Source organism: Mustela nivalis (assembly GCF_964662115.1).
Source record: "Mustela nivalis genome assembly, contig: HAP1_SCAFFOLD_471, whole genome shotgun sequence".
Classification (NCBI taxonomy): domain Eukaryota; kingdom Metazoa; phylum Chordata; class Mammalia; order Carnivora; family Mustelidae; genus Mustela; species Mustela nivalis.
Window position 1 is genome coordinate 399,526 of NW_028136185.1, and position 19,493 is coordinate 419,018.

The following is a 19,493-nucleotide window of genomic DNA, read 5'->3' on the forward strand; positions in this document are numbered from 1 at the left end:
TCTACCTCTGCAAGTCTCCAAATTTAACTATTTTTTTCTCCCAATTCCGCATGTTCTTGGCTTTAAACTGCAACTCTGAAGAGATGCTTTGCTTGTTTTAAAAAAAATCAAGAAAAGGGAGTAGTAGTCAACATTGTTACTTTGAACTTTCTGCCCTAAGGGGCTCTCCTGTTGTTTCTCTTTGACTTCCTGGACTGAAACGACAGAAATTTGGCAACACATCACTCCCCAATCCAGATTACTGACAGAACAGTTTAGACTCTTAGAAAAATATTAGTTTAAAAGATCACATAATTAAATACTTAAGCATGTAGGGTAATATAGTGGTTTACAAGAAATATATTTTGGTCATCTGAATATTTGGTTTTCAACCATGGCTACTGACTCACAGCTCCTAAAACTCTTGGAATTTCCTGTGATAAGGGTGAGAGAGGTGTGTTTTGTTATGTTAATGAAGTGACCTTCAGACCTCACTCAAGGCAAGGGCTGTTTGCCTGAAGGACCAACCACTTGGTGAAAGCCTTCATAACTTTTTGCCCAACATGCCTCCCCTTCCTCCCAATTCAGGATTATTTGGGGAGGGAAGAGGAGCTGGAGATTAGATCAGCAAATGACAATGATTTAGTCAGTCATGACTATGTCATGAAGCCTCCACAGAAAACCTGAAAGGACTGGGTTCAGAAAGCTTTTAGTTTGTTAAATGTATAAAAAGGCAGGAAGAGTTGCAGTCTTACAGAAGGTAATAGAAGCTCTGTGGCCATTCTCCATACCTTGCCCTGTGCACTTCTTTATCTATCTATTGATTTAAATCTTCTATTATATCTTTTAATAAGCTGGCAAACATAAAGTAAGTATTTTTCTGAGTTTTGTGAGCCCCTGTAGCAAATTAAAAGAACGTAAGAAGTAGGCCATTGGGACCTCCAACCTGTAGCTGCTCAGTCACAAGCACAGGTAATAACCTGGGGCCTACAGTGAGACTGGCATCTGAGATGGGGTTGGAGATAGTCTTGGAGGACTGATCCCTTAACTGATGAAATCTTACGCTATGTTCAGGTAGATAGTGTCAGAATTTAGTTGAATTCTTGGATATCCTGCTGTTGTCTGAAAATTATTTGGCATTGTTGGTATGATGTCCTTGAAAGACCCCCCCCCCCGTCGTTAAGTAATTAACTGCTCTTTTGTTGTGTAAAAGTACCCCTCCTCCCCTTGCAATGAAAAGACCCTTCCCCCAGGGTTGAATTCAATGTAACTGCTCTTTTGCCTTTCTGTAACCGCTTGGCTTTTAGGGCATGACACTTGACTCCTGTTTGAACAAGATACCCTCTCCTAATAGCCGGGGCATGGTCCCGTAGGTCACGTAGGCAAGGGGGCTGCATGGTCCCCTAGATCACGTAGGCAAGGGGGCTGCATGGTCACATAGGTCACGTAGACAGGATGCCTTTCTGCCCAGTAATAAGGTCAAACTTCCCCTCTTTGTTTCCCCTTCCCGCTTTTCTCTTCCCGCGAGGGGTGTCTTCCAGGGCAATCCACTAACACCAAGTATGCCTTTTTCAAAAGTTCGAACTGTCCACCAATCAGTTGCACCCCACCCAAAACTTGTTTGTACCTTCCTATAAAAGACCCCGCTTCACTCTGGTCGGTGTGCTCGGTTAGCTGGAGCTGCCGACCACCCGCCGGTACCTGCGTGACAATAAACCTCTTGCTGTTTGCATCCAGTGGCAGTGTTGGATTCTTGGGTAAGGGGATCCGCGGTTCTTTCATCCTAAAACCCAAAAAGATATAGCTACCTCAAAATAAGAATAAGGTTGACAGCTTATATATAATAAGTGAGTATATCAGGGATTTAAAATATACCCAATAAATAATGTAAGGAATTAAGGAAAGATTTTGAAATAATAACAAGAATAAGAACCTAGTGGTACTAATAGATTAAATATATGTAATCTAGTTGAATTAAGAATACAATGGATAGAATACGTAATGGATTCAATAGAGATAAGAAGTCACTTAAGGACATAGTCATCTGGATACCAGCAAAGCATTAAAATTATCAATATAAAAGAGGTGTAAGATGTAGGTGATACGTGTGGAACAAAAGCTAGAGAAAAAATTAGATTTCCTTACTACTCATAGCCTGTTGACAAGTCCTTGAAGTTCCTCTGGGGACTCAGCTGCTTCCATGTGGACACATCTACTCAGGGCAAAAAGCATTCTTAGTCCACCCCCCCCCAGGATACTGAAAATCTACTTTCACATGTAAAAATTACTTTGGAAACTTCTTTATCTCTATTCCCCACCCCTGCCCTCAAGATATACATTGGCAATCATCTCCCAAGCATATACCCACTGATACACATCAGAAGAGTCTCTTCCCTGAGTTTTTACTAAATAGTAATAAATGACCTTTCCCTAACAATAGCTAGTCCCCTCAAGGTCCTGGAAACCTTGTTTATAAAATACCTTGGAGGCTTGTGCTATCCCTAACCTCCTCCCAAATTGAAAGTATATAATCAGCCACTCTTCATGACCCTCTCTCTCTACTCCAAATAAATGAATAAATATTTTTTTAAATAAAATAAAATAAATGACTTTTTTTAATGAAAGAAGAAAAAGGAAAGAAATATTTGAATATTAATGTACATCTATTTCTCAAGCATAAAATAGTCAAGACACTGGATTAAAACTTATACACACAAAAAGAAAGAAAATATTCATAACTATAGTTGACTCTATGAATCCCAAACTAGGGCATACATACCAAAGACAAAAAAAAATCATAAGTGTTAGAGAGAAAAAAAATAATTCATTAATAAAGAAACAAGAATCCGACTGACAGAAATTTTTTAAATAACATCAGATATAAAAAAGAATGAAGTAATAGCTTTATTATTTTGAAAAAAATAATCACAAATGTAAACATTTAGATCCTTATAAAATGTCATTGGAATAGGAAGGCATAATAAAAAAAAAATATTTTCAGGAATACAGACCACAGATAATTTGCCTTAATTTGTGTAGGCAGCACTTAAATACTAATATTTTAACAGTTAAAATGTACTCTATGACCTATGGGGTGGGGTAAAAGAGGATGACCAAGTCATCTTGAAATAATTCAGTTTTATGAAAAAAGTAAAAAAGTAAAAAGATCAAAAAAAGACTTGAAGAAAAGAGAGATAAAACATATGCATAATAAAAATAAATAAATAAATAAACAACTGGAGTGCCTGGGTGACTTAGTCGGTTCAAGTTGTCTGCCTTCAGCTCAGGTGATGATCCCAGGGTCCTGGGAGTCTGCTTCTCCCTCCCATTGAGAAAAATAATTTGACTTATTTATTTGAGAGAGATAATCTTTAAATTTTACTTATTTATTTGAGAGAGAGTGAGAAAAGAAAAACATGCACACAGGAGGGGGAATAACAGAGGGAGAGGGAGAAGCACCCCACTGAGCAGGGAACCCCCTGCGGGGCTCTATCCCAGGACCCGGGTATTATGACCTGAGCTATAGGTAGACACTTAACTGACTGAGCCACTCAGGTACCCCAATGAATACAATCTTTAAAAATAATAATAATAATAATAAGTAATATTTCATATAGTATGATTTTTTAAATGTAAGACTTGGTATAAAAACAGGATGACATACTTGTCTAATAATAGCAAAAGACTTTGATAAGTTTAGATGCAGTAGTACATAAAAAATTTAACTTCTTTCATTAACTGATAATTTAATTAGATTAAATTAAAAGACATCAAAATTTAGAGAATCTAATAGTCCTGATCTATTAATAAATGTAGCCATTCTGGGATGTAGCCATCCCAAAACAATAGTCTTCAGTAAGTATATAAGCATAAGTTGAACATTTACACAAACAGGCCATTATTTAGGCCAGAAGTATATGCCAATAAATTCCTAGAGTTAAATATCAGGCTATATTTTCCAAGAATAAGGCAATAAAATTAGAAAACAATGACCAAAATATTAAATTCATATAATTGGAAGTTAACTTCATACCTAAAAAGAAATAATACAGCTAATTCAGAAATTTTTAGAATTACAGTACTTTGGTAATATCAACTCTCAAAATGAGTAACGGACAGGTGGGGCTAGGGAGGAAGAGATCCACAGGGAACTTTGTGAACAGGCTCTCAGAAATCCCCAAAATGTGGTGTGGGAAAACCAGAGTAAAGAGATAAATTGGACCACCCTATCCCAGGGAAGAGCACCCTGATCTAGGCATGTGGGATGGAGGACCACCCTGCCCTAGGTGTATGGAGTGGGTCATGTGGGGTGGGTGTCTCTATGATAAACACCTGTAACCAAAAAAGAATAATCAGACCCTCAAAAGGAGGTAAGCCATTGCAGGAGTTATTGATAGAGATGTTAAAAGGATTAAAGTTGCCTGGTTACCTTTTTATAAAAAATAAACCCTGAAGGCACTCATTGTTAACTGTGTGGGGACCCCTCTTAGTTGTGAGAGCTTTTTCTATATATTCACTTGATAAACTTCTGTCACTTCCTCACTCTCCATTGCCCACGAGATTCCTTCTTTGACTCCAAGAGACAAGAACCTAGCTCTCCCACATCATTCCCTAGAGTTAAGTATCAGGCTATATTTTCCAATGATAAGGCAATAAAACTAGAATAGAATGACCAAAATATTAAGTCCATGTAACTGGAAGTTAACTTTATACCTAAAAAGAAATACAGCTAATTCAGAAATATTTAGAATTACTGTACTACGGTAATATCATTTGTGAAAATAAGTGACAATAATTAAAGGTATGAAAGAAATCTAAAGGTTTAATTGTATTAATTCAAAAGAAAAACAAAACAATACAACAAAAACACCAAAGCATAAAACAACAAAACAAAACAAAAAGAATATAAAGGCAAAACATAAGAACGACAGCAGTCATAACAAAATATTATAGAAACAAGCAAATTTTTGGAATAGATTAATAAGAAAGATTTGACCAATGAGTACTGGTCAGGAATACTCAGAGATGATGAAGATAAAATAAAATACTAAATGAAATGTATAAAAACTAAATTATAGACCTAAGAGACTGATTAAAAATGCTTCTAGAAAAAGAGTCTCATTTGAAGACAATAAAATTAATAGCACCATAGAGAAAACTGTATTTGTGACATAGGGGATCAATTAGAGATGATAAAGTATTTCCTTAAATATCAAGATAACAATTAGACTCAGTGGCTCAGTCAGCTAAGCCTCTGCCTTCACCTCAGATCATGATCCCAAGGCCCTGAGACTGAGCTTGACTCCCTGCTTGGTGGGAAACCTGCTTCTTCTTTTCCCTCTCCCTCTGCAGCTTCCCCTGCTTGTGCTTGTTCTCTCTCTCTCTCACTCTCTCTCTCAATAAATAAAATTTTAAAAGTTAAAAAAAATTAAGAAATAAGCATCAAAGATTAATCCATAAGGTAAAAATATTTATTAAAGTGATTAATTAATTTATATTAAAATTAAATATTTCCTTGCAATTAAGTGCAGTGTGGAGAAAAAGTTACTAGACAACTGACATAGGAATGAACAATACTTAAAATATTTAAAACTGACAAGGAATTATTAGATTTAGACTCCATGATGATCTCTATGTATGTGCATATAAAACACCTTAAAATACTTTGTAGGAATGTGCTACAGGAAATTAAAGAGACAGGGAGATAAAGGGGGAAAAATAGCTCAACTTGAAATGACTAGTTGGCTGCCACTGTGTTTTATTTACATTTTCCACCACTTTTTTGGTCAATGAAATTATTTTACATGTATCTATTATTATCTTGTAGGACATGTTACACTAATATCATTATTAATGAAGTTGAGAATAAGAATATGATGCCTCATTTCATCATAATTGTTAAAAATGATCCCTAAGCTGGTAAATGCAGGAAGCCAGAAACAAACAAATAATAATTAGCACCAGTTCAAAAGCTTGTCCACCTGGAACCTGTAAGAAAATCCAACTAGATCCTGAAAATAATGAGTGATTTGAGGAAACTGGACAGGGATATAGATTTCCAGATGCTTTTTACTTATAATGGCAATAGCAACTTAGACAAGGTAATGGAAAAAAATCTATTAATTGGCAGTAGGAAAATTATTAAAAAAATATAAACCATAAGCCAATGAACTTGGAAAAATTATGAAGAATCTACATAAACATAAAATGAAACAATATATATTTGCCAAGGCACATTCACATTTTAAAAAATAAGTTGAAAGGGGAACAATATGCCATAATACATATATCAATGTTTTTCATAGAAGTTTAGTATAAAAAATAAACATTTTAAATAATTTATTTGGAAATTGATATCACATATCTGAAAAACTTGGAAGAAGAAATGGATAACCATGACTAAACAAATGTAGCAGAAAAATGATTTACAATAATAGATAAAAGCTATTCAAAAATGTAGTGAATATTGGCCAAAGCTTAGAAAAATCGATAAAATATAAAATGTAAAATGAATTCATGAATGAAAAACAGAATCCCATTAAATCTAATTTGGAAAGAACTAATATTTTTTTTTTTTTGCCTGAATCTGCTCTGCCTTTCATTAGGTGGGACACTGACCAAGCCCACTCAGCTCCTCTCTCATGCCCATTAATAGAAAAGTCAGGAACATTAATTACTTCTGGGATGAATTTTAACCACTGTGGATAGGATGCAGAAGCCAGTGGGTTAAACAGATTCTTTCTTGTTTCAGGAAAATAATTCTGAGATGTATTCTGTGCATTAGGATTGATGCTCAGTTGTCCACAATCATAATCCACTCAGTCTGAACTCATATATGTTTCTCCTGGACCACTTAGCTCTTCTCATTCTCTCCTCTTCCACGTGATCAAATCCCAAAATAATTATTTAGGTTGTGTATGCAAGTCCTGATTTTGAAGGGAAACTCAGTTACAGAAAGAGATGAAAATAAAGATACAGGGAAAAAAATGGGGCACTTGGGTGACTCAATTAGATAAGCAGCTGACTCTTGATTTCAGCTCAGGTTGTTATCTCAGGGCGATGAGATGAAGCCCCTTTAGGCTCTGTGCTGGGCAAGGAGGTTGCTTAAGATTCTCTCTTCTTATCCCTTTCCTTCCACCCCTCACCTCCCATGCTGTCTTTCTCTTAAATAATAAGCACTTCTGAACTATCTTAGATTCTGTACCTTCTCTCCAGTCATGAACCTATCACTGTCTTTAACTCTTGAAAACTTCATTAGACAAATTAATGTGATGAAGGAAGCAATATGAGAAAGCCTATTAATCTGATGAGCATGGAACTGAACAAACCCTATAGATACTTTCCCTTTGATTTCTAGCCTATCAATACCTACAGTGAGTCACATACACTCAAGATTATTGTTTTTATTGTATACTTCATATATTCATTAATTTTTGACTCATTATCATTTTGTTGAAGTGTTAAACTATGGTAATAAACAAACTTTTAATTAACTTTTCCTCCTAGGATACAAATATAACTTGCACTTGAGCTTTAGCTAATTTTATGTTCTAAAATTGCCAAAACACAATGATCAAGGTTTCTAGATTATTTACTGTATTTTCTACTATATAATATTGTTCTATCTCTTCTGTATAAAGAAAATGAATGCTTGGGGCTCTTGGGTGGCTCAGTGCGTTAAAGCCTCTGCCTTCTGCTCAGGTCATGATCCCAGAGTCCTGGGATAGAGCCCCACATCAGGCTCTCTGCTCAGCAGGGACCCTGCTTCCCTTCCTTTCTCTCTGCCTGTCTCTCTGTCTACTTGTGCTGTCAAATAAATAAATAAAATCTTTAAAAAAAGCAAATGAATGCTTGATAACTAAATGAATGCTTTTCTGAATAAATTAAATATGGCAATAGCATTTTATTTTATCATGCTTTACATATTAAACTATAATATTATATCACTAGTCTACAAATAATCTACTCACATAGTGATTTGGAAGCTTTTATTTTTTTTATTATTTTTTTTTTAGATTTTATTTATTTATTTATTTGACAGAGAGAGATCACAAGTAGGCAGAGAGGCAGGCAGAGAGAGAGAGGAGAAAGCAGGCTCCCTGTGGAGCAGAGAGCCCGATGCGGGACTCGATCCCAGGACCCTGAGATCATGACCTGAGCCAAAGGCAGTGGCTTAACCCACTGAGCCACCCAGGCGCCCGATTTGGAAGCTTTTAGCAAAAGAATTCTTCCTCCTGATTGTAGTATAAAAGGCACGGAAATATACAGAAGACTCCCAGGATAGAAAGTTAAATCCAGTTATCCGTGATGCCTTGAGTAGGACCTGACCTATGTATGTCCTGGGATGCACTAGTAACTGTTACATGTGATAGGATTATATTTAATATATACAGTTTCATTTACTTCACAAAGGAGATATAAATTTGAGAATAAAATATTTGATGAATCTATAAAGTCTATATCTATTTGTAACCAATGTGGTAGAATTAAGATGTTAATTTGAAAAAAAATTTCATTGAACACATACACATATTCAATTGTTTTTATATATATAAACAGCATTATTTTTTTATGTAAATAAATGCATTGTCAGTAAAATCCATTTACTTATCAATCATAAGGGTACTTTTAAGTACTAAGAATAAGAAATATGTGAAAAGATAAGTGTTCAAGAGTGCAGTTTGTGGTAATTAATACAATATGATAGGCTCATAAAAAAGATATATTACTTGAACTTAAAAGCTTCTATAATTAAGCAATGACCACTTGAAATTTGTAATTAGTCTTGCTGCAGTTTTTCCTTGCACTTATTGCCCTTCCCCAGAAGTTCATTAAGAATTTCTGTGAATGTCCTTATGTTTAATCTCATTCATAGATTCCACTGCTGCTCACAAAACAAAGCCAAAAAGAGAGGTGACTCTATGTGGCACTCCATCCACAAGCAATACATTCATAAATAATTAAAAAGCTCTCTACTTCATTTGTTACCCATTCAGCTGATAATTTAAATGAGTAACTGAGGCCATTTTATCAGCACTTTTAATAGAATGCGACTCAGAAACTTCACAGTGTTATTTAAGAAGAAATGCTCATGTGGTAAGGTTTTTATTTTTTTTTAATCAACAAAATAATTTTCAAATATTAAAACCAAATGTCTCCTTTTCCTCCAAGTTTCCTTGCTACGTCAAAGTTATAAATAAATACATTACAATCGTATTTTGAGTAGTAGATAAAAACAAATGTTTTGAGGGGCGCCTGGGTGGCTCAGTGGGTTAAGCCACTGCCTTTGGCTCAGGTAATGATCTCAGGGTCCTGGGATCGAGTCCCGCATCAGGCTCTCTGCTCCACAGGGAGCCTGCTTCCTCCTCTCTCTCTCTGCCTGCCTCTCTGCCTACTTGTGATCTCTCTCTGTCAAATAAAAAAATAAAATCTTTAAAAAAAACAAATGTTTTGAAACTGTCTGTGGGTTGAGAATCTGGGTTAACTGATCTCAATGTATTTAGACTTTATTAGATGGTTGTTTTTAGACTATTTAAAAATACATGCTCAGATAATGACAACATTATTTTATTCATTTTAATAAATAAATTATTTTATTTAATTATGTTTAGATATTTATTTATTAAATTAATGATTTAATATTTAACAATCTAAATTTGAAATATTTTAAATTCTAAAAAATAGTTATTTAATTAAATCGATATATTTAATATAAATATTTAATAAATTATTTAATCATTATTATAATTATGCAATACATTATGTATTGTGTAATAATTGCATTTTAATAAATAAATAAATAAATGTATTATTTACATTATTTTATTTTACTTTATTTTATTTAGTTGACAAAGAGAGGGAGAACGCAAGCAAAGGGAGCTGCAGGCAGAGGGAGAGGGAGAAGTAGGCTCCCAGCTGAGCAGAAAGTTCAAATTGGGGTTCCATCCCACGACCGTGGGATCACCACCTGAGTCAAAGGCAGATGCTTAACTGACTGAGCCATCCAGATGCCCAAGGCTTTGTATTCTTTGCTTCTAAATATTGATGCTGCTTCATCTCTGGAGTTAGTAAATTGATGCTGAGAATTCATATCAAAGAATTGATAGTAGCTGTTAAGCAGAAACATGTAATTGACGGGAAAAAAAAAGAACAGAATGAAGAGAAAGGACAAAAGTCAAAAGCATATTAATATAAAATTTAATTAGATAAATAAAGCTGGTATTCCTGAAGGGGGCTAATAAAAGAGCTGCAAAGAGCTGATAGGATTAGGAAAATTGTCCACTCCTGGTCATTTCATAATTTTAAACTATTCCTTATTAATAAATATACTTAGTTCCAGAAACACAACCACATAAGGACATTTCCACCAAGTTTCCTCTAACAGCATTTACAAATTAGACGTTCAAACAATGTAGTTTTTTACATGTTGCATCTGTATCTTAAAGTTTAAACACTTTCTGTGACACATTTTCTAACAATGAAAATATATATATATATATATATATATACCTTATCCCTAAATGGAAAAAATATATATATATATAGAAACCTTATCCCTAAATGAAACCTTTCTTTGTTTATTAGCTTAAATAGGTAAATTAGCAACAACAACAACAACAAACAGCTAATATTATAGAGGTAGGAACAATTTACCTTTTCATTCATTGCTATTTTCTAAAAATTCCTATTTTATTTTTTCTCAAGTCTGTCATAATAATTTTCTAAATCTCCTGCCTTATTCAATTTTTTTCTTTTAGTGGAAATCTCTATTTCATATTTATTTTCTCTTCCTCCACTCTTTGCTCTAATAATTCAATGTATTATTAGATTTTCTGTTTTTCTCTTTATCCAGATATATCTTTTCTTTCTTTCTTTCTTTTCTAAATAATTTGATTTGCTGGCATTTTACATCAGTACATGCTTTCTTATAAATGTTAGAAATGTCTGTGGAACTTCTAGAAGAATAAACTTTTTTACCTTTAAGAAGTTTACAGTCTAGAGTACCTGGGTGGCTCAGTTGGTTAAGTGTCTTCCTTCAGCTTAGGCCATGATGCCAGGGTACTAGGATCCAGTCCTGCATCAGCTGCCTGCTCAGCAAGGAGTCTGGTTCTTCCTCTCCCTCTGCCCCTCCCTCTCTCTCTCTAATAAATAAATAAAATCATTAAAAAAAAGACTTACTGAAATCTGAGACTGAATTACTAAATTCAGTCTTAATATAAGACAGCTAAACAAAGCAATGATCACAACTGGAAAATTTATTCAGATCATGGTTTAACATTTTTGGTTGACACAGGACCTCTTTCAGTAACAACTTTCCCTAAATATCAATTTCTTTTTAAGGCAAAAAATTTTGACAAGAAATCCAGATCTTCTCATCATTTTCATATCAATTTAATGTGACATCCTCGGAGTATATAATCAAATATGTAATTATTCTATCTGTTGCCTTGTATATTGCCTGTATCTTTTTCAGACTCAAAGTTCCATTGAGGTAGAGTTTTTTTTGTTCTGTTTTTAAAGCAGAGATTTTTAAAGTGTTTGATATATACAAGATGCTTAATAAGTGTTTACAAAACCTATGTATTTCAGAAGCCTTAAACAGGCTTTAAAATAATGTAGGTGATATTAGTAGTCATATCAAACAATTTGTAGGTTTCAGTCATGTAAATAACTACATTTCTCAGAGACAGAGAAACATACAAATGATCTGGGTCCAGTAGGATAATGCTAGCATGTGTTGTAAATTCTCTTATATGACCTTATTCTTGCAAGAATTGGTTATGTGGCAGAAAAAAAGGTATCACTATCTTATACTTTATGATTTAAAGAGATTTATGGAAGTTGTTAATTTCTTACACTACCCCTTTGTTTCAGTGGACCCAATTTCTGTGGTAATGGTGAGAGGAAAGTAGGCAATTTAGGCAGCAGCAAAAATCTCCTACAAGGCACTATAAAATAAGGCTTGTTCTAGATCATGGGTCTGTCCAAAGGGGAATGTTAAGGGGTAGAATGGATGATGGATGCATTGTGGACTTATAACTATAAGATTAATACTGTTATGCCCCAATAATGGGTCTATGATTAAAGGAGCGAGACTGATGTAAAGCGAAGGTCAAGCAAAGCCTTATTTCATGCCAAGCATCAAGAATCTAACCGAACGTTCAGAGCCACACCTCTTATGAGAGAAGGCAACCCTTCACTGTTTCACAGTCTAGCTTTTAAGGGCAAAGGCCATGAAGTCAGGCCTGGCCACGCACAGGTGACCAATGAGATTTTAACACACACAGGAAACTCCACAGTGAGGCTAGGTGACCAATTGAGGTTCAATTTATCCTAGTATAGACATTTGACCCAGCCTATTACACCTTGATTAGGATTGGTGCCAAAACGGTTCCCAAAGGGCAGAGGAGTGGGGCATACTCCTTAGTATCTAAGGAGACAATATGCAAACACCGCCCCCCCCTCCCGCTGATTGATGTCTCCACCTGGCCTGACCCACCCTTGTATATGGGCTTTGTTACCTGGAGCTGATTTCCAGGTCTTGTTTTTAAGTGAATCCCCTGGGGGAAGGGGAGCAAGGACAGTTTCAGGGTTAACCTCAATGGAAGCCTCTTGCTAATATATAAAAATATAAAATAGGTCCTTACATTACAACAACTCAGTAGGGAAAGTCCCTGTGTGGTGATAAAAGAAGTGATGTAACTTGCATTGCACATTTTATTTTTAAAACGTGTAAGTTGTATTTTTCCCTGCCATGACATCATACTTTATCTTCATCTCTGTCTACTAGTTTAAAACTAGTTAAACAAACTCAACAATTTTTTAAAAAAATATTTTATTTATTTATTTAAGAGCAAAAGCCAGAGAGAGAGAGAGAGAAAGAGCGCATGAGCAATATGGGGCTCGATCCCAGGACTCTTGAGATCATGATCTGAGCCAAAGGCAGACACTTAACTGACTGAGCAAATGAGACTCCCACAAACTCAACAATTTTATAAAATTTTTATTTGTTGGGGTGCCTGGCTGGATCAGTCAGTAAAATATGTAACTCTTGATCTTGGGGTTGTATGTTTGAAATCCACCTTGGGTGTAGAGGTTTTTAAAAATAAAATCTTTAAAAAAATTTTTTTTTCATTTTTATATTTAAGCCGTTGTATGGCAGTGTTGATCACTATATTGTACACCTGAAACTAATATTAACCTTATTTTAACTAACTGGAATTTAAATAAAAACTTTAAAAATAAAATAAAAATAATAATCATAAAAATAAAAAGAGGAAAAATTATTTGGCAGGCAATTTTCTTAATTGAATTATTATTTATTATTATCATAGTCTGTGTGTGTCGGTGGGAAGTGGCTGGTATTCCAGTGAGTTCCATATCTGTGTTACACTGAGGTCCATGTCTGTAGTCAGTCTTTTTTTTTCTTTTAATTTATTTTCAGTGATCCAAAATTCATTGTTTATGCACCACACCCAGTGCTTCATGTAATAAATTCCCTCCTTAATACCCACCACTGGGCTCACCCAACCACCTGCCACCGTCCTCTTCCAAACCCTCAGTTTGTTTCTCAGAGTCCACAGTCTCTCATGGTTTGTCTCTCCCTCCGATTTCCCCCAGCACACTTCTCTCCATCTCCCAGTGTCCTCCACGTTATTCCTTATGTATTGAGTCTTATAAAAACTTTTATTTCTTTCCCTATTCTGCTTTGCATATGCTTATCTTAGATGTTAAAATGTTATAAACCCTCCTGCCTGGTCCATTTTCTCTCTCTTCTCTCATGATTTCTCATGCTCTCCCTGCCAACCCCACATGCCTTACAATATCTGGATATGACTAATTTCTTCCTGAGCTACTTTATTCTACTCTGCCATATGGTTGCCCTTCCTTCTTCTGTACCATAACTTCTATCCCCTGCATTTGTGCTTTAACAATACCTAATTCTTTTCACTACATCTGTATCTTTGAGGTCAATACTCAGTAGTGCAATCGCTGGGTCATAGGCTAGCTCTATTTTACTGGAAAGAAGGGCCATATGCACCCCAGTGTTCATAGCAGCAATGTCCACAATAGCCATTCTGTTGAAAGAGCCAAGATCCCCTTCAACAGACAAACGGATAAAGAAGATGTGATCTATGGATACAATGGAATATCACTCAGCCATCAGAAATGATGAATACCCAACTTTTGCATCAACATGGATGGGACTGGAGGAGATTATGTTAAGTGAAATAAGTCAAGCAGAGAAAGTCAATCATCATATGGTTTCACTTATTTGTGGAACCTAAGGAATAGCATGGAGGACATTAGGAGAAGGAAAGGAAAAATGAAGTGGGGGCATTGGAGGGGGAAAGGAAACATGAAAAACTATGGACTCCAAGAAACAAACTGAGGGTTTTAAAGATGAGAAGGATGTGGGGATGTGTGAGCCTGGTGATGGGTATTAAGGAGGGCACATATTGCATGGGGCACTGGGTGTTTTACACAAACAATGAATCATGGAACACTACTTCAAAAACTAATGATGTATTGTATGGTAACTAACATAACATAATTTAAAAAAAAAGGAGGGGGACAATACCTAACACTCAATCTTTGCTAGTTTCTTGTTTACCTCCTTTTAAGAGTAAGCTCATTAGTGGTTTTTTGTTTGTTTGTTTGTTTTTGTCTCAACTAAAAGAAGAAAAATAATACACATTATTTTGAAAACTTTTTGAACAGTGTACAAACGTTAGTCAAGTCCACAATGTCTCATCTCTTCTTCCTCCTAACATGGCTAAGTTGAAAAACCCTTTATCTGGGAAAAGACCATTCTCCTGCCACCTTGTGTAAGATTTTGGCTTTAGCTTACATTATCCTTTCTTTCCTTTTCTGAAAATAAGTTGAAAATATTAATAGCCTCAGTTTCTTCTTCCAAAATATGACTGCTTCTTTACCAAGTGAAAAAGCAACTCATTTTGACCATAGTAAACAGCTTGGACCTACTTTTTTTGGCTCACTGTTTTAGTGAGACAAGTGGAGTGAAGATGACACACCATTTCCAAATGTATTCATAATTGGTAGACCATACTTCTAACTTGAAGTTTTGTTGCCATTAAACTACGACCAGAATCGCTATAATTACAGAGGTAAATTCTTTATATTTACTATATTTGAAATTACCATATAATACCAAAATAAAATTATGATTATGTGAAGAGTCTGTAATATTAAGAAGATGACTTTGAAATTATTGCTTATCTAAATGAAATTTCCCATTTTATAATCTTGTATAAGCTTCCGTTGTCATTTCCTATTATAATCTATTGGAAGGCACTCTTATTTTCCCTTAAGTGGGAAGTCAAATGTGGAACAAATTTATCCCAAAGGAACTGATTCTATATTCCACTGAAGACCAGGTGGCTTCCATGTGGCATTTTGCCTCTTGCATATTGTTCATCTCCTACAACAAATGGGGGTATGCTCTTTAGTAAACTAATTCAACTCAATTAGAGACATTGTCTTCAAGGGATAACATCATAGAGACTAGAATCAGAATCATACTTTTGGGAAAATTGGGCCCAGGTTTTTTGTTTTGTTTTGTTTTGTTTTGTTTTAAGATTTTATTTATTTATTTGACAGACAGAGACCACAAGTAGGCAGAGAGGCAGAGAGAGAGGGGGAAGCAGGCTCCCTGCTGAACAGAGAGCCTGATGCAGAGCTCGATCCCAGGACCCTGAGATCATGGCCTGAGCCAAAGGCAGAGGCTTAACCCACTGAGCTACCCAGGCGCCCCTGGGCCCAGGTTTTGATGGCTTCTTTCCTCAATCTTATAAAACCTATTTGAACTCTACTGGATGCCAGTCTGCTTAAAAATATTTGGTCCCTTGTAATTTTAACCTTCCAGAGTTCAATGCACCTGATTCATGTAATATCCTATAGTATTTTTGTCAAAGGAAGACTCTCAAAGTGTGTTTCTTGGGAGACACTTTTCAATTGGTTGCTTACATTTCTGCATTTATTATTTGTTCTAGACCGTCCTTTGAAGATGGTTGTATTGAATAGACTTGGAGGACAGAAATAGTATCTTTTTTTTTAACTTAACCTGTTGTGTTTGCAAATATTATCTGCCTCTGTTTTGATTCTTCTTGTGGGAACTGAGGCTCAGAACTGATATATAACTCCCACCCCTACACACACACACACACACACACACACACACACACACACAGAACACACACACACACACAAATACTGTTAATATTCTGGCTACCTCTAATGCTGTGAATAATAAACTATATTATTTCTGAACCATGAGTCTGCGTCTTCTATCAACACCCAAGAAACCACGGCAGACTCATACACCAGCTTTCAAATAAGGGAAAATAATCTCAGATGCTTTATATTTTTTGATAGTGTTACCTACTTCTGAACATATGACTGAACACATATAAAGCTGGAGCCATGACCATTTAGAGCTTCTTCTGTGGAAGAACTATGCATTCACTAGTAAACAAAAGTAGTTTTATCTTTTTTTTTTTTCCTCCTGGACACCATTTCCTCTCTCACACTGTTGCTCAAATTGGATGGAGTCTAAGGTCCTTTGAGGAAATTTTTGTTTAATGACTCAAAATAAAATAGGAAGAGTCTAAAGTGCTAAAATTAATTCTAGATAAAAGGTATAAGTCATGCCAGAAAGGATAGTAATTTTATCTAACAACTGCCTGTTCACCCCTTATTTGTTCATTAACTAATCTCCAAATTCCTGACTAAATCCCTTTTGTAAGCCAGAATGTGAGCTAAAAACTGGGATTTTAAAAAATTTTCATTTGAAATCCAGTTAGTTAACATATATGGTTGTATTAGTTTCATGTGTACAATATAACATATAGCACTCGGTGCTCATCATGACAAGTGCTCTAATTAACCCCCATCACTTATTTAATCCATCACTCCTTTCAGATCCTCTCAAGTAACCATCAGTTTGTTCTCCGTTATGAAATGTCTGTTTCTAGCTTTGTTTCTCTTTCTATGTGTTATTATTTTCCCCTTTGCTTGTTTGTTTTGTTACTTTTATTCCATATATGAGTAAAGGTATTTGTCTTTCTCTGACTTATTTCACTTTTAGCATTATACTGTCTAGTTCCAGCCATGTTATTGCAAATGGCAAGATTTCAGTCTTTTTTATGGCAGAATAATATTCCACTGTATATACATACCACTTATTCTTTATTTATTCATCAATTGATGGATACTTGGGTTCTTTCCATATCTTAGCTTTACAAATAATGCTGCTATAAACATAGGGGTGCTAGCATCCCTTTGAATAAGTTTTCTTAAATTCATTGGGTAAATACACACCAACAGGATTGTTGGATCACAAAGGACTTCTATTTTTAAATTTTATGGACATTCCATACTGTTTTCAAATATGGCTGTATCAGTTTGCATCACCACCAACAGTTCACAATTGTTACTTTTTCTTTTTTTTAAGATTTTATTCATTTGACAGAGAGAGATCACAAGTAGAGAGAGAGAGGAGGGAGCAGGCTCCATGCCTGGCAGAGAGCCCAATGTGGGACTTGATCCCAGGACCCTGAGATCATGACCTGAGCTGAAGGCAGAGGCTTAACCCACTGAGCCACCCAGGCAGCCCCCACAAGTGTTACTTTTTCACATCCTCTCCAACCCCTTTTGTTTCTTGTAGTGTTGATGTTAGCCATTCTGACAGGTGTGAGGTGGTATCTCTTTCTAGTTTTGCTTTGCAATTTCCTGATGATACATGATGATGGACATCTTTTCATGTATCTACTGAACATTTGAATGTGTTCTTTGTGGAAACACTTGTTCATGTCCTCTATCCATGTTTTTATTGGATTATTTGTTTTTGGATGTTGACTAAAAACTGGATATTAAGTAACACACAAGACAGGTTTCCTTGAGCTTAAATTTTATTTGCATGAGTATCATTAACAGGAAAAAATATGCATATGTGTATGTACAAGTGTGTTTATGTATACATCTATCTATCTATCCTCTATCCCCTGTCTTCTAATTGTGGTAAAACCTGTAAGGTGGGGAATGGGATAGTCTGAAGAAATATGCTGCTGGATATGTTGGGTAAGCAAATTTAATTGCACTCAGATGCATTGGATATAAGTGAATCACTCAAATGAGTTATTTAATATTATATAGAAACAAATTAAAATTTTATGTAGTTGAAAATAATAGGTAGTTAAAATAATTTTTGTTGTTTGTTGTTTTTGTGTCTCTTTTGTTTATATATACTATGGTGTGAATGTTTATGTCTCCCAAAATCATATTACAAAATCTAACTCTGGAAGTGATAGTATTAAAACATAGGGGCCTTTGGGAGGTGATTAGGTTATAAGTGGGATTACAGTCCTTTTAAAGGAGACCCCAGAGAGTTCTCTTGATTCATTCATCATGTACGTTTACAGTGAGAAGATAGCCATCTATGAGGAAGTGGGCTCTCCCTGGATCTGCCCATTCCTTAATCTTGAACTTCTCAGTTCTAGAACTGTGAGAAATAAATTCCTGTTCTTTATAAGCTATTCAGTCTATATCATGTCCGTTATAGCAGCCTGCATGCAGAAGGACACTATGACCTAAAACGAGAGCAATAAATATAAAGTTTCAGTAAAGTCAGTTGGTACAATGTTTTTTTACTTAGAGAAGACATGCTGCTTCATGTTAAACCTTGATATTGTATATGTTTCTTGAAGGGCCACTTCTTACTCCTTTGTGTGTTTTCCACAAAGTCCAGGATGATGCCTTACATAAAGGTAATATTTTATAAATACTGTTGGAAATATATACTTCTCTAAAATCTTATTTTGCCTACAGATTACTTGGATCCACTTTGCCTTGTGTAGAATATTTGAAATATATTAAGAACAGAATGTCTCTCTAAATAACATTTAGAATCATCATTAAAAGATTGGTAGCAGACTGAAGGAAAAGTCCAAGAAGCTGGCAGAAGCAAAGGACCAAATTTTTGACCTGGCAGAAAAGGATTGGTAAATAAGGAAACAAATCCAAAGAAAGAAGGAAGAATGATGAAACATGACAATGAGCTTAGGAATGTCATTGACTCCAAGGAATAGAAAGAGGTGCTTATTGTAGGAGAAGTAGGAGTGAGAGAAAAAAAAAGAGGGCTGAACATGGATTTGAGAATTCAGAGCTAAAACTGTCCCTCATCTGGGAGCAGAAACAGAGATCCAGATTCAGAGGCAAGGAGGACTCACATCACCATCCACAGAAGCATAGAACAACAAGACATAGTTTCATTCCCTCTGCAAAAGCTATCAATGGAGGAATTCTCTTTACCTAAATATGCGTGGGAGTGTAGTTTGTACATAGCCAAGTCACTTACCTCAAGAGGACAAACTATACCAGCTCTCGAAGCAGGCCAGATAGCTCAAGCAACACCAGCCCAAGCCAAAATCCATTTCCCCTGCATTTGTGAACAATGACAGAGCAGTGGTTCACGTCTAGAACTAGGACGTATTCAG

General features: G+C 35.4%; 1 long non-coding RNA gene across 1 annotated transcript; it reads left to right on the top strand.

The window, feature by feature from the left end:
• Positions 1 to 1,170: 1,170 nt before the first annotated feature.
• Positions 1,171 to 1,711, top strand: LOC309857178. Its single transcript, XR_014307506.1, has 2 exons — positions 1,171 to 1,343; positions 1,387 to 1,711. It is a non-coding gene; the product is annotated as an uncharacterized lncRNA (long non-coding RNA).
• Positions 1,712 to 19,493: the final 17,782 nt, after the last annotated feature.